Source organism: Oncorhynchus clarkii, chromosome 1 (assembly GCF_045791955.1).
Source record: "Oncorhynchus clarkii lewisi isolate Uvic-CL-2024 chromosome 1, UVic_Ocla_1.0, whole genome shotgun sequence".
NCBI lineage: Eukaryota > Metazoa > Chordata > Actinopteri > Salmoniformes > Salmonidae > Oncorhynchus > Oncorhynchus clarkii.
Genome location: NC_092147.1, coordinates 78,267,448 through 78,287,653, shown reverse-complemented (window position 1 = coordinate 78,287,653; position 20,206 = coordinate 78,267,448). Strand labels below are relative to the sequence as shown.

The 20,206-nt window shown below is 44.8% G+C and overlaps 1 protein-coding gene across 4 annotated transcripts in view; it reads right to left on the bottom strand.

Moving 5' to 3' along the window:
* Positions 1-20,206, bottom strand: part of LOC139412865 (solute carrier family 29 member 1a) — a 72,991-nt gene that overhangs the window by 22,884 nt on the left and 29,901 nt on the right. Inside the window, exon 1 of one of the 4 annotated variants that reach the window (XM_071159667.1) lies at positions 12,410-12,734. The exons of 2 other annotated variants lie outside the window; for them this stretch is intronic. The gene's annotated coding sequence lies outside the window, so the exon portion shown is untranslated. Of the gene's footprint in view, positions 1-12,409; positions 12,735-20,206 lie in introns of those variants that run through there. One more of the 4 variants, XM_071159650.1, reaches the window with a different exon arrangement.

Below are 20,206 nucleotides of genomic sequence, written 5' to 3'. Positions count from 1 at the left end.
GTTGCAATCTACTGCAGAGATAGTATGATAGAACTCTACAGGCCATCCAGGTCTGTGTCCAAACTATTCGAGCTTCTACTTTTAAAAATCCACCTTTCCAGAAACAAGTCTCTCACCGTTGCCGCTTGTTATAAACCCCCCTCGGCCCCCAGCTGTGCCCTGGACACCATATGCGAATTGATTGCCCCCCATCTATCTTCAGAGGTTGTACTGTTAGGTGACATAAGCATGTCCCAATTTAACACCCCGGCTGTCCTACAATCTAAGCTAGATGCCCTCAATCTCACACAAATGATCAATGAACCTACCAGGTACAACCCCAAATCCGTAAACACGGGCACCCTCTTAGATATCATCCTGATCAACCTGCTCTCTAAATACATCTCTGCTGTCTTCAACCAGGATCTCAGCGATCATTTGCTCATTGCCTGCGTCCGTAAAGGGTCTGCGGTCAAACGACCACCCCTCATCACAGTCAAACGCTCCCTAAAACAATACAGCGAGCAGGCTTTTCTAATCGACCTGGCCCGGCTATCCTGGAAGGACATTGACCTCATCCTGTCAGTAGAGGATGCCTGGATGCTCTAAAAAAAAAATGCTTTCCTCACCATCTTAAATAAGCATGCCCCATTCAAAAAAATGTAGAACTAAAAACAGATATCGCCCTTGGTTCACCCCAGACTTGACTGTCCTTGACCAGTACAAAAACATCCTGTGGCGTTCTGCATTGGCATCAAATAGCCACCACCCCCCCACTTCTCCTTCACCCAAATCCAGACAGCTGATGTTCTAAAAGAGCTGCAAAATCTGGACCCCTACAAATCAGCTGGGCTCGAAAATCTGGACCCCCTTTTTCTAAAATTATCCGCTGAAATTGTTGCAACCCCGATTACTAGCCTGTTCAACCTCTGTTTCGTATCGTCTGAGATCCCCCAAAGATTGGAGAGCTGCCGCGGTCATCCCCCTCATCAAAGGGGGAGACACTCTACACCCAAACTGTTACAGACCTATACTCATCCTGCCCTACCTTTCTAAAATCTTCGAAAGCCAAGTTAAACAGATCACCGACCATTTTGAATCCCACCGTACCTTCTCCGCTATGCAATCTGGTTTCCGAGCTGGTCATGGGTGCACCTCAGCCACGCTCAAGGCCCTAAATGATATCATGACTGCCAACGATACAAGACAATACTGTGCAGCTGTATTCATCGACCTGGCCAAGGCGTTCAACTCTGTCAATCACCGCATTCTTATCGGCAGACTCAACAGCCTTGGCTTCTCAAATGACTGCCTCGCCTGGTTCTCTGATCCACCTCTACGCAGACGACACCATTCTGTATACTTCTGGCCCTTGTTTGGACACTCTGCTAACAAACCTCCAGACAAGCTTCAATGCCATACAACACTCCTTCCGTGGCCTCCAACTGCTCTTAAATGCAAGTAAAACTAAGTGCATGCTCTTCAACAGATTGCTGCCCGCACTCTCCCGCCCGAAAAGCATCACTATTCTGGACGGTTCTGACTTAGAATATGTGGACAACTACAAATACCTAGGTGTCAGGTTAGATTGTAAACTCTCCTTCCAGACTCACATTATTAAGCATCGCCAATCCAAAATTAAATCTAGAATCAGCTTCCTATTTCACAACAAAGCCTCCATCATGCTGCCAAAGATACCCTCGTAAAACTGACTATCCTACCGATCCTTGACATCGGCGATGTCATTTACAAAATAGCCCCCAACACTACTCAGCAAACTGGATTCAGTCTATCACAGTGCCATCCGTTTTGTCACCAAAGCCCCATATACTACCCACCACTGCGACCTGTATGCTCTCGTTGGCTGGCCCTCGCTACATATTCATCGCCAAATCCACTGGCTCCAGGTCATCGAAGTCTTTGCTAGGTAAAGCCCCGCCTTATCTCAGCTCACTGGTCACCATAGCAACACCCACACATAGCACACGCTCCAGCAGGTATATTTCACTGGTCATCCCCAAAGCCAACACTTCCTTATGCTGCATTTCCTTCCAGTTCTCTGCTGCCAATGACTGGGATGAATTGCAAAAATCACTGACGCTGGAGACGTATATCTCCCTCTCTAACTTTAAGATTCAGCTGTCAAAGCAGCTTACCGATCACTGTACCTGTACACTACCTCCACATTGGTATTTATCCTCTTGCTCTTTTGCAACCCAGGATCTCTATTTGCATATCATCATCTGCACATCTATCACTCGAGTGTTTATGCTAAATTGTAATTATTTCACCTCTATGGCCTATTTATTGCCTTACCTTCCTACTCTTCTACACACACGGTACATATATTTTTCTATTGTGTTATTGACTGTACGTTTGTTGATGTGTAACTCTGTGTTGTTATCACATTGCTTTGCTTTATCTTGGCCAGGTCGCAGTTGTAAATGAGAACGGACGAGTTTGCGGACGACACAACAGTGGTAGGCTTGATTACCAACAACGACGAGACGGCCTACAGGGAGGAGGTGAGGGCCCTCGGAGTGTGGTGTCAGGAAAATAACCTCACATTCAACGTCAACAAAACTAAGGAGATGATTGTGGACTTCAGGAAACAGCAGAGGGAACACCCCCCTATCCACATCGATGGAACAGTAGTGGAGAGGGTAGCAAGTTTTAAGTTCCTCGGCATACACATCACAGACAAACTGAATTGGTCCACCCACACAGACAGCATCGTGAAGGAGGCGCAGCAGCGCCTCTTCAACCTCAGGAGGCTGAAGAAATTTGGCTTGTCACCAAAAGCACTCACAAACTTCTACAGATGCACAATCGAGAGCATCCTGGCGGGCTGTATCACCGCCTGGTACGGCAACTGCTCCGCCCTCAACCGTAAGGCTCTCCAGAGGGTAGTGAGGTCTGCACAACGCATCACCGGGGGCAAACTACCTGCCCTCCAGGACACCTACACCAGCCGATGTCACAGGAAGGCCAATAAGATCATCAAGGACATCAACCACCCGAGCCACTGCCTGTTCACCCCGCTATCATCCAGAAGGCGAGGTCAGTACAGGTGCATCAAAGCTGGGACCGAGAGACTGAAAAACATCTTCTATCTCAAGGCCATCAGACTGTTAAACAGCCACCACTAACACTGAGCGGCTGCTGCCAACACACTGACACTGACTCAACTCCAGCCACTTTAATAATGGGAATTGATGGGAAATGATGTAAATATATCACTAGCCACTTTAAACAATGCTACCTTATATAATGTTACTTACCCTACATTATTCATCTCATATGCATACGTATATACTGTACTCTATATCATCGACTGTATCCTTATGTAATACATGTATCACTAGCCACTTTAAACTATGCCACTTTGTTTACATACTCATCTCATATGTATATACTGTACTCGATACCATCTACTGTATCTTGCCTATGCTGCTCTGTACCATCACTCATTCATATATCCTTATGTACATATTCTTTATCCCCTTACACTGTGTACAAGACAGTAGTTTTGGAATTGTTAGTTAAATTACTTGTTGGTTTTTATTGCATTGTCGGAACTAGAAGCACAAGCATTTCGCTACACTCGCATTAACATCTGCTAACCATGTGTATGTGACAAATAAAATTTGATTTGAACTTGTTCTCAACTGGCCTACCTGGTTAAATAAAGAAAAAAACATCAAATAAAAAAATGACCCAAAAAAGTACAGTCAAGTGCTCAAAAAAAAACAAAAAACAGACGTTACAAGAGGCTTTTGCCCGCGGCACACCATGTGACAAAGAATCCCGAAGAGAACAGCTGCCGTTACAACTTACATCTGCAAAGACATGGCCCCAATTTACACGGTCGAGGGACAGGGGTTTCGTGAGTTGGTGCTAACACTCGACCCAAGATACCAAGTGCAAATTGATGTGTGACCCGTATTAATGCCAAAATATCATGCAAAACAGACAAGCCCCCAATATTATATATACAGTGCCTTGCGAAAGTATTCGGCCCCCTTGAACTTTGCGACCTTTTGCCACATTTCAGGCTTCAAACATAAATATATAAAACTGTATTTTTTTGTGAAGAATCAACAACAAGTGGGACACAATCATGAAGTGGAACGACATTTATTGGATATTTAAAACTTTTTTAACAAATCAAAAACTGAAAAATTGGGCGTGCAAAATTATTCAGCCCCTTTACTTTCAGTGCAGCAAACTCTCTCCAGAAGTTCAGTGAGGATCTCTGAATGATCCAATGTTGACCTAAATGACTAATGATGATAAATACAATCCACCTGTGTGTAATCAAGTCTCCGTATGAATGCACCTGCACTGTGATAGTCTCAGAGGTCCGTTAAAAGCGCAGAGAGCATCATGAAGAACAAGGAACACACCAGGCAGGTCCGAGATACTGTTGTGAAGAAGTTTAAAGCCGGATTTGGATACAAAAAGATTTCCCAAGCTTTAAACATCCCAAGGAGCACTGTGCAAGCGATAATATTGACATGGAAGGAGTATCAGACCACTGCAAATCTACCAAGACCTGGCCGTCCCTCTAAACTTTCAGCTCATACAAGGAGAAGACTGATCAGAGATGCAGCCAAGAGGCCCATGATCACTCTGGATGAACTGCAGAGATCTACATCTGTCCATAGGACAACAATCAGTCGTATATTGCACAAATCTGGCCTATATGGAAGAGTGGCAAGAAGAAAGCCATTTCTTAAAGATATCCATAAAAAGTGTTGTTTAAAGTTTGCCACAAGCCACCTGGGAGACACACCAAACATGTGGAAGAAGGTGCTCTGGTCAGATGAAACCAAAATTGAACTTTTTGGCAACAATGCAAAACGTTATGTTTGGCGTAAAAGCAACACAGCTCATCACCATCCCCACTGTCAAACATGGTGGTGGCAGCATCATGGTTTGGGCCTGCTTTTCTTCAGCAGAGACAGGGAAGATGGTTAAAATTGACGGGAAGATGGATGGAGCCAAATACAGGACCATTCTGGAAGAAAACCTGATGGAGTCTGCAAAAGACCTGAGACTGAGATTTGTCTTCCAACAAGACAATGATCCAAAACATAAAGCAAAATCTACAATGGAATGGTTCAAAAATAAACATGGCCAAGTCAAAGTCCAGACCTGAATCCAATCGAGAATATGTGGAAAGAACTGAAAACTGCTGTTCACAAATGCTCTCCATCCAACCTCACTGAGCTCGAGCTGTTTTGCAAGGAGGAATGGGAAAAAATGTCAGTCTCTCGATGTGCAAAACTGATAGAGACATACCCCAAGCGACTTACAGCTGTAATCGCAGCAAAAGGTGGCGCTACAAAGTATTAACTTAAGGGGGCTGAATAATTTTGCACGCCCAATTTTTCAGTTTTTGATTTGTTAAAAAAAGTTTGAAATATCCAATAAATGTCGTTCCACTTCATGATTGTGTCCCACTTGTTGTTGATTCTTCAAAAAAATACAGTTTTATATCTTTATGTTTGAAGCCTGAAATGTGGCAAAAGGTCGCAAAGTTCAAGGGGGCCGAATACTTTTGCAAGGCACTGTGTATATATACACACACACACACACACACACACACACACACACACACACACACACAGTTGAAGTCAGAAGATTACATACACCTTAGTCAAATACATTTAAACTCAGTTTCACGATTCCTGACATTTAATCCTAGTAAAAATTCCATGTCTTAGGTTAGTTAGGATCACCACTTTATTTTAAGAATGTGAAATGTCAGAATAGTCGAGAGAATGATTTATTTATTTCATCACATTTCCAATGGGTCAAAAGGTTACATACACTCAAATAGTAGTTGGTAGCATTGCCTTTAAATTGTTTAACTTGGGTCAAACGTTTCGGGTAGCCTTCCACAAGCTTCCCACAATAAGTTGGGTGAATTTTGGCCAGTTTCCGCAGTTTCCTGGTGGAATGCAATGTAAATCGGCCATAATCAAAGTAATTTCAAATTTAGCAATTAAACACTGGAGTGACAGATGAATGTGCAACTAGAGATACTGGTGTGCAAAGGAGCAAAAAAATAAACAACAATATGGGGATGAGGTTGTTGGATGGGCTATGTACAGGTGCAATGATCTGTGAGCTGCTCTGACAGCTGGTGCTTAAAGCTAGTGAGGGAGATATGAGTCTCCAGCTTCAGTGATTTTTGCAGTTCGTTCCAGTCATTGGCAGCAGATAACTGGAAGGAAAGGCGGCCAAAGGAAGAATTGGCTTTGGGGGAGACCAGTGAAATATACCTGCTGGAGCGCGTGCTATGGTGACCAGTGAGCTGCGATAAGGCGGGGCTTTACCTAGCAAAGACTTATAGATGACCTGGAGCCAGTGGGTTTAGAGACGAATATGAAGCGAGGGCCAGCCAACGAGAGCATAAAGGTTGCAGTGGTGGGTACTATATGGGGCCATTTGGCGACAAAACGGATGGCAAACTGGATGTAGTCTGACTACAGTGTTGGAGGCTATTTTGTAAATGACATCACCGATGTCAAGGATCAGTAGGATAGTCAGTTTTACGAGGGTATGTTTGGCAGCATGGGTGAAGGATGCTTTGTTGTGAAATAGGAAGCCGAATCTAGATTTAATTTTGGATTGGAGATGCTTAATGTGAGTCTGGTAGGAGAGTTTACAGTCTAACCAGACACCTAGGTATTTGTATTGTCCACATATTCTAAGTCAGAACTGTCCAGGATAGTGAAGCTGGATGTGCGGGTATTGATCGGTTGAACAGCATGCATTTAGTTTTACTTGCATTTAAGAGCAGTTGGAGGCCACGGAAGGAGAGTTGTATGGCATTGAAGCTCGTCTGGAGGTTTGTTAACACACTGTCCAAAGAAGGGCCAGAAGTATACAGAATGGTGTCGTCTGAGTAGAGGGGGATCAGAAAATCACCAGCAACAAGAGCGACATCATTGATGTATACAGAGAAGAGAGTCGGCCCAAGAACTGAACCCCGTGGCACCCCCACGGACAACAGGCCCTCCAATGACACACTGAACTCTGTCTGAGAAGTAGTTGGTGAACCAGATGAGGCAGTCATTTGAGAAACCAAGGCTGTTGAGTCTGTCGATAAGAATGTGGTGATTGACAGAGTCGAAGGCCTTGGCCAGGTCGATGAATACAGCTGCACAGTATTGTCTTTTATCGATGGCGGTTATGATATCGTTTAGGACCTTGAGCGTGGCTGAGGTGCACCCATGACCAGCTCGGAAACCAGATTGCATAGCGGAGAAGGTATGGTGGGATTCGAAATGGTTAGTGAAATGTTTGTTAACTTGGCTTTCGAAGATTTTAGAAAGGCAGGGCAGGATGAATATAGGTCTGTAACAGTTTGGGTGTAGAGTGTCTCCCCCTTTGAAGAGAGGGATGACCGCGGCACCTTTCCAATCTTTGGTGATCTCAGACAGAAACAGAGGTTGAACAGGCTAGTAATCGGGGTTGCAACAATTTCAGCAGACGATTTTAGAAAGAGAGAGTCCAGATTTTCGAACCCAGCTGATTTGTAGGGATCCAGATTTTGCAGCTCTTTCCGAACATCCAGATTGATGATTTGGGTGAAGGAGAAATGGGGGAGGCTTGTTCAAGTTGCTGAGGGGAGGGTGCAGAGCTGTTTACCGGGGTAGGGGTGGCCAGGTGGAAAGCATGGCCAGCTGTAGAAAAATGCTTATTGAAATTCTCAATTATCGTGGATTTATCGGTGGGGACACTGTTTCCTAGCCTCAGTGCAGTGGGCAGCTGTGAGGAGGTGCTATTATTCTTCCTGGACTTTACAATGTCCAAGAACTTTTTGGAGTTTGTGCTACAGGATACAAATTTGTGTTTGAAAAAGCTAGCCTTTGCTTTCCTAAATGCCTGAATATATTGGTTCCTAACTTCCCTGAAAAGTTGCATATCGCGGGGGACATTTGATGCTAATGCAGTACACCAAAGGATGTTTTTGTGGTCTGGAGTGAACCAAGGGCTATATCGGTACCTGGTTCAAAAAAACATTTGAATGGGGCATGCTTAATTAAGATGATGAAGAAAGCACTTTTAAAGAATATCCAGGAATCCTCTACTGACGGAATGAGGTCAATATCCTTCCAGAATACCCGGGCCAGGACGATTAGAAAGGCCTGCTCGCTAAAGTGTTTTAGGGAGCATTTGACTGTGATGAGGTGTGGTCGTTTGACCGCAGACCCATTACGGACGCAGGCAATGATCGCTGAGATCCTGGTTGAAGACAGCAGAGATGTATTTAGAGAGCAGGTTGATCAGGATGATATCTATGAGGGTGCCCGTGTTTACGGATTTTGGGGTTGGACCTGGTAGGTTCATTGGTCATTTGTGTGAGATTGAGGGCATCTAGCTTAGATTGTAGAACGGCCGGGGTGTTAAGCATGTCCCAGTTGTCACCTAACAGTACGAACTCTGAAGATATATGGGGGGGGGGCAATCAATTCAGATATGGTGTCCAGGGCACAGCTGGGGGCCGAGGGAGGTCTATAACAAGCGGCAACAGTGAGAGACTTGTTTCTGGAAAGGTGGATTTTTAAAAGTAGAAGCTCAAACTGTTTAGGCACAGACCTGGATAGTGTGACAGAACTCTGCAGGCTAACTCCGCCCCCTTTGGCAGTTCTATCTTGTCGGAAAATGTTATAGTCATGGATGGAAATTTCAGGATTTTTGGTGACCTTCCTAAACCAGCATTCAGACACAGCTAGGACATACGGGTTGGCAGTGTGCTAAAGCAGTGTATAAAACAAACTTTGGGAGGAGGCTTCTAATGTTAACATGCATGAAACCAAGGCTTTTACAGTTACAGAAGTCAACAAATGAGAGCGCCTGGGGAATGGGAGTGGGGCAAGGCGCTGCAGGGCCTGGATTAAGCTCTACATAAACAGAGGAGGAGTAGGATAAGGGTGCAGCTAAAGTCTATAAAAACTGGTTGTCTAGCGCATTCGGAACAGAGAGTAAAAGGAGCAGGTTTCTGGGCGCGGAAGAATAGATTCAAGGCATCATGTACAGACAACGGTATGGTAGGATGTGAACACAGTGGAGGTAAACCTAGGCATTGAGTGACGATGGGAGAGGTTGTCTCTTGAAACACCATTTAAACCAGGTGAGGTCACCGCATGTGTGGGAGGTGGAACAAAAGGGCTAGATAAGAAATATTGAGCAGGGCTGGAGGCTCTACAATGAAATAAGACAATAATCACTAAGCAAAACTGCAATGAACAAGGCATATTGACATTAGGGAAAGGCATGCGTAGACGAGTGAGCATAGGGTCCAGTGAGTAGCTAGGCGAGCTGGAGACACAGCGATTCAGTGTATAAGGATAATAATTCAGCCATAGTTGTTCTGCAATGTTTATTGCTTGCCAACATTTTACTCCCTCTTCTATGTTTAATATAACACACATACAGTTGAAGTCGGACGTTTACATACACCTTAGCCAAATACATTTACAAACTCAGTTTCACAACTCCTGACATTTAATCCTAGTAAAAACTACCTGTTTTAGGACAGTTAGGATCACCACTTATTTTATGAATGTGAAATGTCAGAATAATAGCAGAGAGAAGGATTTATTTCAGCTTTTATTTATTTCATCACATTTCCTGTGGGTCAGAAGTTTGCATACACTCAATCAGTATTTGGTAGCATTGCCTTTAAATTGTTTAACTTGGGTCAGATGTTTTGGGTAGCCTTTCCACAATAAGTTGGGTGAATTTTGGCCCATTCCTGACAGAGCTGGAGTAACCGAGTCAGGTTTCTAGGCCTCCATGCTCGCACACGCTTTTTCAGTTCTGCCAACACATTTTCTATAGGATTGAGGTCAGGGCTATGTGATGGCCACTCCAATACCTTGACTTTGTTGTCCTTAAGCCATTTTGCCACAACTTTGGAAGTATGCTTGGGGTCATTGCCCACTTGGAAGACACATTTGCGACCAAGCTTTAACTTCCTGACTGATGTCTTGAGATGTTGCTTCAATATATCCACATAATTTTCCTTCCTCAAGATGCCATCTAGTTGGTGAAGTGCACTAGTCCCTCCGGCGCAAAGCACCCCCAACAACGTGATGCTGCCACCCCTGTGCTTAATGGTTGGGATGGTGTTCTTCAGCTTGCAAGCATCCCCCTTTTTCCTCCAAGCATAACGATGGTGATAACGATGTCCCCATGTGCAGTTTCTGGCTTTTTTTAATGGAGGTTTTGGAGCAGTGGTTTCTTCATTGCTGAGCGGCCTTTCAGGTTATGTCGATATAGTACTCGTTTTACTGTGGATATAGATACTTTGGTACCCTTTTCCTCCAGCATCTTCACAAAGTCCTTTGCTGTTGTTCTGGGATTGATTTGCACTTTTCGCACCAAAGTACATTGATCTCTAGGAGACAGAACACATCTTCTTCCTGAGCGTAATGACGGCCCCATGGTGTTTATGCTTGTGTACTATTTTTTGTACAGATGAACGTGGTACCTTCTGGCATTTGGAAATTGCTCCCAAGGATGAACCAGACTTGTGGAAGTCTACACTTTCTTTTTTTTCCTGAGGTCTTGGCTGATTTATTTTTATTTTTCCCACGATGTCAAGTGAAGAGGCACTGAGTTTGAAGGTAGGCCTTAAAATACATCCACAGGTACACCTCCAATTGACTCAAATGATGTCAATTAGCCTATCAGAAACTTCTAAAGCCATGACATAATTTTCTGGAATTTTCCAAGCTGTTTAATTAAAGGCACAGTCAACTTAGTGTATGTAAACATCTGACCCACTGGAATTGTGATACAGTGAATTATAAGTGAAATAATCTGTCTGTAAACAATTGTTGGAAAAATTACTTACAGTATGTCATGCACAAAGTAGATGTCCTAACCGACTTGCCAAAACTATAGTTTGTTAACAAGACATTTGTGGAGAGGTTGAAAAACGAGTTTTAATGACTCCAACCTAAGTGTATGTAAACTTCCAACTGTACATTCATTATTAATTTTGTTTGCCTATCCTGACATATAGTTTGTTCTATAGAAAGTATTTGACTCTGATGTGTGCCACAAAGTATTTGACTCTAGCCACAAAATTAAGGAAATTAGAAAGGGGGGGTTCTGGCAGGGGTGAGATTTTCACCACCGGTAATACCGTTTTTGCCCAACCCTACTTTGTATATTACCTAAACTACCAACATATTAAACATATTAGTTTACTATACACTTCAAGGGTTGGTGACAGTTGCCTCTGAACAGTGGGAGGCACCAAGCAGCAGATGAGTAGTGAGTGCACTGTGTCAGCCAAATCAAAGCAGATGTCCTCCTACCTGACCAAAGGAAAGAACTGAAAACAAAAGTTGCTGCCAAAAAGAGACTAGCTGGTCCCCAAAGGCATTGTTCTCAATGACCCTTTGCCACCAATTATTTCACGCCACTAAAAAAATACCAATTTAACAATGACACTCAAACTCTCTGAATATGGACATTGGCAACTAGTAACAGTAAATGTTTAAATACAATGTAACTGCGTGGCATGCCCCCCATTTCACACATGAGTGAACACGGTTGGTGTTCTAGCTAGTAGTAACCACTAATGTATGGTAGTAACTAGCTCAGTTAGCTGCAGTTCATCAGCTGTTCATGTTAAGACAAAGAAGCCATTCTCGTGACCCACAAGGAAGATGACCAAAAATAGCACTGACACATGTGAACGACAGCACGCACCAAGACGAGCGAGGTAACGCTGGGCTAACCATTCTTCTATGACCTGGATATAGTAGGCTATAGTATAGTCAAGTCTTCTGGGAAACATTGAAAGTAACATGTGTCATGCGAGTACACAACTATATCAAAGACGTGACCAGTTTCGGCATTGTTAACTGACAGGGCGAGCTAGCCAACTCATATGAGCGAACGTGCTTACTCAGAAAGAAGAAAAAACATTAATGCAACGTCCAATCACAAGAATTGGACAGCTACCTAACGTTAATAAACAAATTGGTGTTTAGCCAGACACGCAACCCGACAGTCTTCTTGTCTTGTTTTTGCCGCACTACTTTGCGCGCTTCAAAGTTGGCGCTAAATGTATTCACAAATCAGGACAACAGTTTTCTAGAACAAACCATCGGTGTTTTTCAGCACCAAGGCGGGGAACGTTGTAAAAAATGTTTTTTTTTTAAATGACAGTGTAGCTATGAGAATAACTTTTAGCTAACAATTGCGACATCTCAAAGAAATAAGCTAACGTCACTCATTCGTAAACAAAATGCGCAATCATAAATTGTAGCTACTCGGCGAGCGATACAAGTTACTGCAATAATTTACTCATTTGTAAAATATTCTACAATTGATATATAAATGTACAAGTAGTTTTCAACAAAAAGTTAAATACAATTTTCTAATGCAACAGTACCTTAGCGTGAGAAGAGTAGTCTATCCTCAACGCTGTCCAGATTAGATTCCGAATTTACGAAATAGTGAGTCGCCGCATGGATATCCCCAGCTCATGAAGTGACAGGGTGTATTCATTACATCTTGTAACGTTGACCGTTTCTGTTGCACAACGTTTTTCAACAGACGAAACGTTTTGCAACATACTTGGCGTAATGAATAAACCACAGCAGGGCCACGTTCAGTTACAATACGTTGTTGAACTTTGCAGATATAAACACCATGAATAGAGCCGACATGATTCCTTGTTCTACGTGTCTCTATGTTTACATATCACGTTTATATCTGAACTTTCCAAAACGTCGTGTTCTGCTAACGCGCCCCATCACTGATTTATAGGACTCTCCCCTTGACCAATATGACTGATAAATATCACTAACTGTTTGGTGATCATAACCTAAAGATACTATCTATCACCAAAGCATTGATTTAGCTAATTAATTACTTTTCAAATAATTCACTGAATACAACATATATTCTACAACAGGTATGTGAATAATTTAATCAATTGATAGTGTCAGAATTTGATCACTTCCCCTTCTATAGTCTCCTCGACTATAGAAGGTTATAGCTCAGCCTCTGAATGTCAAATAAACTAAACAATAATATCCCCATATGCATCAGTCACATCTTTCCCGGGTATTTTACAGCTTGTTTTTAGCATTAAGTACTGTTATTTTTCTTATAAATCTTAAACTAACAAGGGGTAGGCCTGTGCTTTAGGACATGTAAATAGTGCATGGTGGGTGGAGGAATTGACCGACACATCTATGGATAGAGCAGCCTATAGCCTAATTTCTTACATAGGAAGAAATGGGCTCCAATGCAAAGCCCTCTTGTTGTTAGTAAAGTCTCATTTAGATGAAGACATTGAAATGGATTATGCCTACTCAAATATGCCTACCTGCAGCACAATGAGCTGCTCCAAGTTTCAGCACCACAATGTAAATTACTTGAATCTGGCTTATTGTGAAGTCAATAATTGATAAATACATCATGGGCAAGAAACATATTGTTTTTAATACAAATATATTATAGTTGTAGCAAGCTATCAAAGTTGACCTCCAGTCCTCCTCATATTCGCGCTCTCCTTCTCAAAATGGTAACCAGACAGGAATAGGTGAAGCGAGAGGTTTTACGCTCGCCAAAATCTGGCCAAAATAAGACCCATGTGTTTCTATGGGCATATTTTGGACCTAAGCTTTTGCCTGCCTTTCCACCTTTGGGGCAACGACTCCTATTGTTAGGACGAAGACATGAGCATTTCGTAATTATATACAGATCTCCGTGGTAACATGATAGTTCTACTTCATTCTACGGGGGGCCTTAGGGGTAATTGTGTTGAAAGAAAAACAGGCCAGGCTTATCAGTTCTCAGTTTTTTCATCCTTTCCCTCAATTTTTAAATTAAGTCCCTCAATATAAAAATGCATACCCTCAGATCTCTCCTGCCGATTCGAACACACCCTTATCATGGATTGATCAGAGTTAATTGAGTTCTACTTCAATCTTGGGTCAAAATATAAAGATTTTCTTCATTATTTTAATATATTATTGAGATAACCTCATTCATTTACAGTTTTGACTTCATTTTCAGAACCATGGCTGATATGGCTGACTTGATAAATGATGGTTCAAATGATAAGCTACTCCTGACTCCTTGTGGATTTGTGTAGCCTCTCTCTAGGCCAATTAATTTTTTTAATGGTTTGAGGCAATGCATTTTTTTTAAAGGTATTCGTTTTTGTATTAAGGGAACAAAGAAAAACAAATGGAGGAAACGGATGAAAAATCTGACTACATCAAAATTACTACCAACTGTAATTACAGTCAATAAAAAAGTGCAAGTAAACATTTGAGGCCAGTTTAAAATACTCACTTGGTCTCAAAAGGCAGCATGATTGAAGGTTCAAAACATACTTTACAATCGTATACCCCTTAGGACCCTACTGTGAAAGTATTCACCACCATCGCTCCTCAATTACCACTCACGCACAGCAAGTCACAAGGCTGACTTGTGATTTACAATTCAAACCATACAGTAGATCAAATCAAGTTAGGGAGAGATAACGCCAGAGCACATCCAATAGGACTTAGGCTCTTACGAGGGAGGTATAGTCTGAAGACATACACCTGACTGGTATTATGTGAACATTCAGCTTGCCCTGCTTGGTCATGGGTCAGCAGCAGTCATCACTCCCAACCGAAAGAGCATGTACATTCCACTCTGAAAAGTGGCACTTGTTGTCAAAACACAATCGTGAGTTAATTTGAGAAATGTTCTCTATCCACTGCCGACAACCAAATTGAAAGACTTGGTGAAAGAAAAAACATAATTACATATGTTTGGGGGAGATTTACCATAAGAACAAATACTCTCTGAAAGTGTGTGGGAACTTTTACAATTCCATGTCTGTTTTGTCATCTCAAAACTCAACAATCTACTTTGTTAATAGTAACAAAGTCTCCTGGGTGAGGTTGGATATTGAAGGTGCTAAAACTGACTTTACAACGTGGAGCTGAATTTCAGAATCAAGCTAATAGCATTTCCATAGCACATCCAGTATTACAATCAAGAGAAATGTGCTGAAGACAAACAAGGGAAATATGCATGTATCAGGTATGAAGGTAAGACCCAGATGCAGACAACGTTGAATTAACAGGTCGGCAGGCAGGCTCAGGGGCAGGCAGAGTGATCAGGCAGGCGGGCTCAGAGTCAGGACATGCAAGGGTCAAAACCAGGAGGGTGAGAAAAGAGAGACTGCGAAAAGCAGGACCTGAGAACAAAAAGACAGGTGAAACAGATCAGGGTGTGACAGCACCTCTTGGTGTCATACTTGGGCGCATACCTAGTTGACCGGGGTGCCGGCGGTGGAAGTCGGCGATGAGGGCTGGGTCCAGGATGTCTCTAGCGGGGACACAGCACCTCTCCTCCGGGCCATAACCCTCCCAGTCAACCAGGTACTGATTACCCCTGCCCCATGGTCGAACACTCACAGGCTTAATCTTAGACACATGGAAAGTAGGGTGAATACGGGGGGAAGGGGTCCAAAAGATGAACAGCAGTGGGGCTAATGACTCTAGAGATGGGGAACGGGCCAATGAAACTGGGGTAAAGTTTACGGGACTCTACCAGGAGGGGCAGGTCCTGGGTGGAGAGCCATACCCTCTGCCCAAACCGATAGCGTGGAGCAGGGGTCCGGTGGTGATCCACTTGTCGCCTATACCTGGAGGTTACCTGGAGGTGGTCTTCAACAGAGCGGCCCAAGCTCTCTTCCAGGTATGGCGACAGCGGCGGATTAACTGGGAAGAGGGATTTCTGACTTTCTCCTCTTGCTCGGGGAAGAGCGGAGGCTGATATCCCAAGGAACACTCGAATGGTGAAAGACCCATGGCAGAGCAAGGAAGGGTGTTGCAGGCATACTCAACCCATATCAGTTGTTGGTGGAGACTAGGCAGCGAAGAGTCGTCTATAAGTCCTGGTTGGCTTGCTTCAACTGGCCGTTGGACTGGGGGTGGAATCCGGAGGACAGGCTGGCCGACGACCCAATGAGCGTGCAGAACGCCTTCCAGAACTGGGACGAGAACTACGAACCCCGGTCGGACACCATGTCCACCGGGAGTCTATGGAACCAGAAGACGTGCTGCACCATAAGCTTGTCCGTCTCCTTGGCCGAGTGTAGTTTGGGGAGAAGAATGAAGTGGGCGGCTTTGGAGAACATGGTCGACCACAGTCATGATGGCAGTGTTGTCCTCAGACGGGGGGAGAACCGTGACAAAATCCAGGGATAAATGGGACCAGGGACGGTGAGGGACAGGCAGTTGTTGGAGAAGACCAGCCGGAGCTTGCCGAGGAGTCTTGTTCTGTGCGCAGACGGCGACAAACACGGCAACATCCAGAACCATAGTAGACCACCAAAAGCGTTGTCGCACTAAGGCCAGAGTCCGACGAGAGCCTGGGCGACAGGCAAGCCTAGAGGAATGGTCCCACTCCAGGACCGCGGAGTGGACAGCGTCAGACAAACATCTGGTTATCTGGGCCCCTCCCAGTGTACGGATGGGACCGTTACACCTCCCGTACATGTTTCCCTATACCCCAGCTGAGTGCCGTCGCCAGGCACGAGGTGGGAAGGATGGTCTCGGGCTCTGGGGTGATAACCGTGGGTTTATAGTGGTGAGACAGAGCATCCGCCTTGACGTTCTTGGAACCCAGCCGGTAGGTGAGGGAAAAGTTGAACCGGGTAAACAGCAGGGCCCATCTTGCTTGCCTGGAGGGTGCTTGGAGGTGTGGAAATACTCCAGGTTTTTGTGGCCGGTTTTTGTGGCCGGTCCACACAATGAACGGATGTTCAGCCCCTTCTAGCCAGTGCCTCGATTCCTTCAACATCATCTTCACCGGGAGAAGCTCGTAGTTCCTCTCCGTGGCTTTGAGGCTGTGAGGGAAGAAGGCGCAGGGATGAAGCTTAAGATCCAGGGCAGAACGTTGGGACAGGACAGCCCCCACTCCGACATCCGAAGCGTCGGCCTCCACCACGAACTGACGGGACGGGTCAGGATGAACCAGGATAGCAGCAGTGGTGAAGCGGTGTTTAAGGTTCCGGAAAGCCCGGTCAGCGGCAGAGAACCACGTGAACGGAACCTTGGTAGAAGTGAGTGCAGACAGGGGGGAGGCCAGGGTGCTGTAACCCCGGATAATGCGGCAATAAAAGTTGCCGAACCCCAGGAAGCGTTGCAGCTGCACCCTGGACGTAGACTGAGGCCAATCCACCACCGCTTTCACCTTCTCGACATCCATCTGGACATTCCCAGCAGAGATGATGTAGCCAAGAAAGGGAAGGGTGGAGCGATGAAACTCACACTTTTCCGCCTTAACAAACAACCAGAAGGCGCTGGAGAACATCTCAGACTGTGGAGCACGTGTTCTTGGGGGGAGCGGGACAAGACGAGGATGTCATCAATGTAGACGAAGACGAACCGGTTCAATATGTCGTGGACAACATCATTCACCAAAGCCTGGAACACGGCAGGGGCGTTGGTGAGGCCAAAGGGAATATTCGTAGCCGCGTTGAAGGCGGTCTTCCACTCGTCCCCCTCTCGTATCCGCACCAGGTGGTAGGTGTTTCGTAGATCCAGCTTGGAGAAAACTGTGGCCCCCTGGAGCGACTCGAAGGCCAAGGAAATAAGTGGTAGCGGATAACGGTTCTTCACAGTAATGCCATTGAGGCACCCGTAGACCAGTTGATGAGTGGATTGATTCCCTGACACACGTAGGTTGATGGGAGTGGTGTTATGGATGACCTGACCTATAGAGTGCCCAGAGTCAATGAGGACCCGGAGAGATTTGGACTGGTTTCCCCAGCAGAATGACATGAAAAGGGGTGCGAGTAAGGGAATCAGAAAAGTTCTCCATATGGCCCACCAGAGTATTCGCTCCTACCGGTGAGCCTGGTCTTTTACCGGGCAAGAGGACATAAAATGACCAACAGTCCCGCAATACAGACAGCTCCTTGTGTTGATCCTGTTTTGCCGTTCCGCTGGCGATAGCTCAGCCCTGCCTAGTTGCATAGGCTTGGGAAACAGTGCCTCGGCCGTCTTCGGTGACTCTCAAGGAAGGTCGGGATACCTCGGGTGCTCTCAACAACGGGACTGTCGGGGACTTCCGGGATGATGCGGAGGCGAGGTGGAATCCCTGGACGTGTGAGCAAAATCAAATTTCCTCTCCATCCGTTGTTCCCGCAATCTCCGAGACACCATGCAGGAACATGTCGAACAGTGCTTCCTGGTTCCACGCACACTCCGCTGCCAACGTGTGGAAATCCACTGCATAGTCGGCCACTCTGTGGGCATCCTGCCGGAGCTGAATTAGCTTCCGGGCAGCTTTTCTTCCGGAGAACGGGGATTTAAAAACCTTCCTCACCTCGAACCCCTCCAGACTCACGCACATGGCCGGCTGTTGTTCCCATACGGTGGTAGCCCAGGTGAGAGCCCTCCCAGACATCAGCGTGATGAGGTAGGCTATCTTGGTGCGATCTGAGGGGAAGGAGGAGGGCGGAAGCTCGAAAATGAGGGCACACTGAGCTAAAAACGCCGACAGGTGCTCGGTTCTCCATTAAAGCGTTCAGGGGAGGTAAACAGGGCTCCCGGGAAGGTGGAGCGATGCTGCTAACTGCCGAGTTACTGAGTGGCAGTGGTGTTACCAACTTAGGCAGGCTGCCCCCCAGACAACCCGCGGAAATGCTCTAGCAGCATGTCCAACGCCCGGTCATGGCGCTCAGCCAACATTTTGACCCCCTTCATAAGACCACAAAGCAATTCCTCGTGCCTACCAACGGAGGCTCCTTGGGAGGAGATGCTTGCGCAGCTGGCCCGGGTCTGCTGGGTCAGACATGGCCATTTCGTACTATCAGGTATTAAGGTAAGACCCAGATGCAGACAACGTCGAATTAACAATGGTTTAATAGTCCAGAGGTGGGGCAAAGGTTCAGATCGGCAGTAAGGGTCAGGTAGAGTAGCCAAGCAGGCGGGCTCAGAGTCAGGACAGGCAACGTTCAAAACCAGGCAGGCAAGAAAAGAGAGACTGGGGAAAGCAGGAGCTGAGAACAAAAACGCTGGTTGACTTGACAAACAGAAAACACAGGTATAAATACACAGGGGATAATGGGAAAGATGGGCGACACCTGGAGGGGGGGTGGAGACAATCCCAAAGACAGGTGAAACAGAACAGGGTGTCAGCATGATTGCAGAGCCTGACAGTTGAAATGAAACAAGAATGGACATGAACTAATTTAGCCAAGCACTCTACGTGGCAGCTACTTCATCTGAGTGTGTGTAAAATGAGTAATCTGTCAAATAAGTAAACAGACTCCACAGTGGAGGAGATGCAGAGATCAGTGAAACACTAGTGAGGGCCAAACCCCTGCAGGTGTATTTTATACCTCTTGATTTATTCCACATTTTGTTGTGTTACAGCCTGAATTCAAAATGCATTCAGTTGATTTTTTCTTCTCACCCACACACAATACCCCATAATGACAAAGTGAAAACATATTTTTAGAAATGTTGCATATTTCTTTTAAATTAAATACAGAAATATCCTATTTACTACATAAGTATTCACACCCCTGAGTCAATACTTTGTAGAAGCACCCTTGGTAGTGATTACAGCTGTGAATCTTTCTGGGTGTGTCTCTAAAAGCTTTGCACACCTGGATTGTACATTATTATTTTTTAAATTCTTCAGCTTCTGACAAGTTGGTAGTTGATCAAGTCAAACAGAAATGTTCAAGTCTTCCCATAGATTTTTAGGCCGATTTAAGTCAAAACTGTAACTTGGCCATTCACTGTATGTTTAGTAAGCAACTCCAGCGTAGATTTGGCCTTGTTTTTTTAGATTATTATCCTGCTGAAAGGTGAATTAATTTCCCAGTGTCTGGTCAGACTGATCCAGATTTTCCTCTAGGATTTTGCCTGTGCTTAGCTCTATTCTTATCGTGAAAAACTCCCTAATCCTTGCCGATTACAAGCATACCCATAACATGATGCAGCCACCACTATGCTTGAAAATATGAAGAGTGGTACTCAATAATGTGTCGTATTGGATTTACTTTATTGCCTTATTGCAAACAGGACGCATGTTTTGGAATATTTGTATTATGTATAGACTTCCTTCTTTTTACTCTGTCATTTAGGTTAGTATTGTGGAGTAACTACAATGTTGTTGATTCATCCTCAGTTATCTCCTATCACAGCCATTAAACTCT